Raw genomic sequence first — 4,573 nt, 5'->3', positions numbered from 1 at the left:
AACATACACAGGAGGAAAACCCAAAGCCATAGTTGTTGAGTGGAAGCTAATTCAGTTACTACCTAGAATGTGCCACAGGAGAAGCAAATGTTCATTTGTAAGGCAAATGGAGAGTGACGAGACATCATGCAGCAAGGGACTGTGGGAGTTTCTGAGTGAATTCTGTTAAAAAATCAACAGTGCAAAGAGCATATTTATGAAGCCGCTTGTGTTAATCACAATGTCAAGGCTTATGTGAACCAAATTAAACAAGAAAACACAACAAAAAAAATCAAAGTAGAGATATAAATTCAGTGCTAAAGAGATGATTTCGTTCATGTGGGTGTGTCAGCCCCCAAAGTCAGGGAGTACGAAATGAGTTGACTTTTAATGGACAACTGCATTAATTTTTTCCTTCTTTTTTTTGAAGTCTTAATTTAAATTTAGATAACAGAGTGTAATATTAGTTCATTTTAAAATTATTATTAAATAAAGTCCATACTTTATTCAGATCTCCTTAGTTTTAATTTAATGTTATTTATTTATTTTTTTTGGTTCAAGATCCCATTCATAATGCCATGTTACACTTGTGTGCCTTGTCTCCATAGACCCTACAGAGCCATGATGGTTTCTCAGATATTTCTTGTTTTTCACAACTTTGACAGTTTTAAGTGCTTGGTCAGGTGTTTTTTCAATTGGGATTTGTCCCATGATCTGGCTGGGGTTAAGAGGTCGGATTAGGAAGGCCACCTAAAGGTAAAGTGCCATTCTCATCAACTCTTATCAACATGATATCTTGTTTATCCATTTATTTTCATTTATTTAATAAATCTACTTATTAAAATTTAATTTTGGTTAAAATTCAATACCAACTTATTTACATTTTGTTCAAATCATTCTGATTTTGGCCATTGAGAGCTCTTTGACTTGGCTCCTCTATCCCTTTAACATAACCGATCATCATGAATTAATTTTCTTCTGTATTTTTTTTCTAGAAGTGTTATAGTTTTACCTTTTACATTTAGACATGGAGCTAGAGAGTATTGTGCTAAGCAAAGTAAGGCGGTCAGGGAAAGAAAAATACACATGATTTTACTCACATGTAGAATTTAAGAAACAAAACAATTGATCATAGGGAAAAAAGAGAGAGGAAAACCAAGCCGTGTTAAGTCTTTGTTAATACTCTCAACATGAAATCCACGCAGAAATATTATTTCTTCCTCCAAAAGTCTACATTAAAAATTTTACCAGAAAACAGACTGTCATGTTTCAGCTTAGCAGCGATTCATAGGGCACTCCCACACTTTAAGTTTACCTCTGATCATAGCAACTGTTTCCAGCTTTGCATTTCTTCTGTATGTTTGCATGAATTTAAATTACTTTTCGATAGCTTGTGTATCCTTGCTTATGTATACTCATTTTTAATCCTCTGTGAGTATGTGTCCTCTCTGCAGCCAGTTTATAGAATCTTCAGAAAAAGAGTGGAAGAAGCTGTTTGTTTGAATCTTTGTCTCATGCCTAGTACCAGACCATTCATGTTTGTAAAAAGTGTACTGAGCAAAGGCAAGCTGTTCCAACTCAACATATTTACTTCCATGTTGCATAATCATTCTGCTAGTCAGTCGTTAAATATCAATATGTCCATAATAATAATAGAAGGACTAGTGATAATAATAACTCTCATTTATTTTTACGGTAATTCATTTTTGAAGAGTTTTAAATTTATGATTCTAATTGTGAAAAATGAATGCAAGGAGAAATGGACGGACACGAATATGTCTTATCTCTGTTGAAGATGTTGTAAGGTGACATGACCGATTTTGGCATATCTAGTATTCTTGTTCAAAACTCCAAACTCATGATGAATGTCCTCTGCACTCTGCCTTCAATCTTTCTAAAAGCAACAGCTAAATCTCAGTCACATTGAGCAAATGTAAAAAATACACAATGTCTCTTTGTGTAAAATGTTTCTTGCATATATTAATATCAAAAGCAACAGTGTACAAACATTCTAAAATGTCCATAATAATAGTGACACAAAGTATACATGAAAAGGAAGTGAGTAATTTGTGACTTCAAATTTGTTAATTTTGCTTGACAGATAATTTAATTTTGTTTTAACTGCCTTCGTATACAAGTTACATATTTTCCCATTTCAAAAGATTCATGGACTAAAATAAACTATAGGTAGTTAGCAAACATTCCCAGAAGTGACAAGTTACCTCCGGATTCTTTGGTACTAATAAATAATAGGTGAATATAGAAAATCGGGATGTGAAAAACTTAATAAAGAAGATTTTCTGTGTCTAGATGAAAAATATCTATCAATACGACTTACAGAAGCTGCTGGATCAAATCCATACTTAAAAATCTTAACTCTAGCTAAGAAAAAACACGAATAACACATATTTATGCATTCTTACAAATCATGGAACGCTTTTTTATAAGATGAAATACAAACATTTAAGTGAATTTCACACTTGCCTTTAGAGACTGTTGTCTTATATGAATCAGTTTGTGAAAATGAAATTTTAACATTCCAAAAATACATTCTAACTTCAAATGGAAAGAAAAAAAAATCCCTTTTTTTTTTCATCAGATCCATATGGTAGCAAGACCAAACTAATGGCCTTAAAACATTTCTCTAAAGACTTTTCAATTCCTTTAAAATAATTTCAAAATTGCTGTAAAGCCTCTATTCACTAGAGGAAAGTATCACTAAAAAGTTTATCTGCTAAATGAGAAAGGAAATATGTTCAATTTAATATGTAGTATGAACACCTAATAATAGCAAGACCAGCAAAATATCTCTCTCATATTAGATTTCAGCTTTACCTTCACTAGATGGGATTTCCTACTGGGAGGAATCTAACTTTTACACTTTCATTAAAGCCCAGGTTCATGGAGGCAGAGGTGCTGAGCAGCGAAGGGAGGGAAGGAAGCAGGGGGCAGCAGTGCCCCATGCTGACCCTGGGGTGAGAGACTGGGCGCCTCCTGGGATCAGCAGCTTCCTCTGCCTTGTTCTGCAGGACAGGACGGGAGTCCCATTTCCAACCTCCAATTCGTAGAAACATGCTTAAATCATTCAAACATGTTAACTAGAAATGGGACATTTGTCCACAATTGGACACATTTGATGCCTTGAGGTTTTGTTTTTTTCTGTGTTTATGTTTTTTCCCTACAACTCTGAAGCACCCACGCTCCCCTCCTTCAAACTTGGAAGGATTAGCACAAATTCCCAGCCCACTTTGGAAGGAGATAATGCTTTTGTCCCTGTTCAAGGGTTATCCAGTGGAGCCGATTTCTTACATGGCAACATCCAGAGGCTCATGTGTTTGCCTCTGAAAGTCAGGCTGTCCTTTCCCCGCATGCGGGGACCAAAGAGTGCCAGGTCTCTAGTGTGACAGCCTTGACAGTAAAGGAACCAGAGAAGACAGCCCACTTTGGTTGGCTCTTCACTCAACTTCTGACTTTAACAATGGGACCTCCAGCCACTGGGCAAAGAACAGATGAGGAAGTGACAGAGAAAGCTTATTTCTTCATCCAAGGAATGACCTCAAAAGACATTCAGGCTACTGTTTTCTTTTTTTGGGGGTGGGGGGTGGGGGGAGGGTGTCCTTCATGATCCTTTTATGGAAGCATGGGTTTATTATCTCTCAGAGATCTGATCTAAGTATCCTGTATCTATAACTCTATCTGTATTCCTATCAGTCTCTCTATATAGACAGAAATGTAATCTATTTTTATTTCTTCATATAAGATATAGATCTTGTAGGCAGAGAGATAGGTTAGGAATATGAAAAAAATACAAATTCAAAGCATGAAATTTAAAACAATCTGGAAGCCACCCTAAAGAGAACTTAACCTAATTAAGGCAAAAGCAATTCAACAAATTTAAAATCAAGTAGGCATCAACTCAATAAATAAAAGTAAAATGGTAGAAAACAGCTCCAACATCAGAAAAGTATGCTAATACAGAATAAAGTATATATTAATGATGTAGATAACAGAAAAACAAGAATTAGAGACATGAAATTCATCCTTTTAAAAATAAAAGATAGTAGGGTTTTTTAAATAAAAGAATAAAAAGATAAATCTGAACCATCAAAAAATAGAGATAAATAAAATAAAAACTCAGACCATAAAATCCAGAATGGCAGATGTAGCGTTTTGCTGCTGTCTTTCTGGCACTTAAAATGTGTTTAGGGCAGAGCGGGCACTGTTTTTATTGTAGATTTATTTTTTAACTGATACAATAGCCTACAAAAATATATCTTTGAGGATTTAATTTCTTACATAGATAAGCCTAGGAAATAAAATTAATATCTATTAAAAGCCATAGAAATCAATTCGAAAATCTCCAAAATATGTAAACTTGTCAAATCACTAAAGTGTACCCTTGAATCTAATGTAACATTGTGTGCAACCATACTTAAAAACAAAAACAAAAGAGAAATAAACAAAATTTCCAAAATCTAACAATAATAAAAAGACATTGGTGTTAAAGATCTAATTCACACTTAGCATAAAAACGCACACCATCTAAAAGTTAACTTGTGTATCTCTGTGTAAGGTCTGTCTGTCATCTATCATC

The sequence above is a fragment of the Canis lupus genome, chromosome 22 (genome assembly GCF_011100685.1).
Source record: "Canis lupus familiaris isolate Mischka breed German Shepherd chromosome 22, alternate assembly UU_Cfam_GSD_1.0, whole genome shotgun sequence".
Taxonomy (NCBI): domain Eukaryota; kingdom Metazoa; phylum Chordata; class Mammalia; order Carnivora; family Canidae; genus Canis; species Canis lupus.
The sequence above is the reverse complement of the archived record's forward strand: the minus strand, read 5'-3'. Positions refer to the sequence as shown.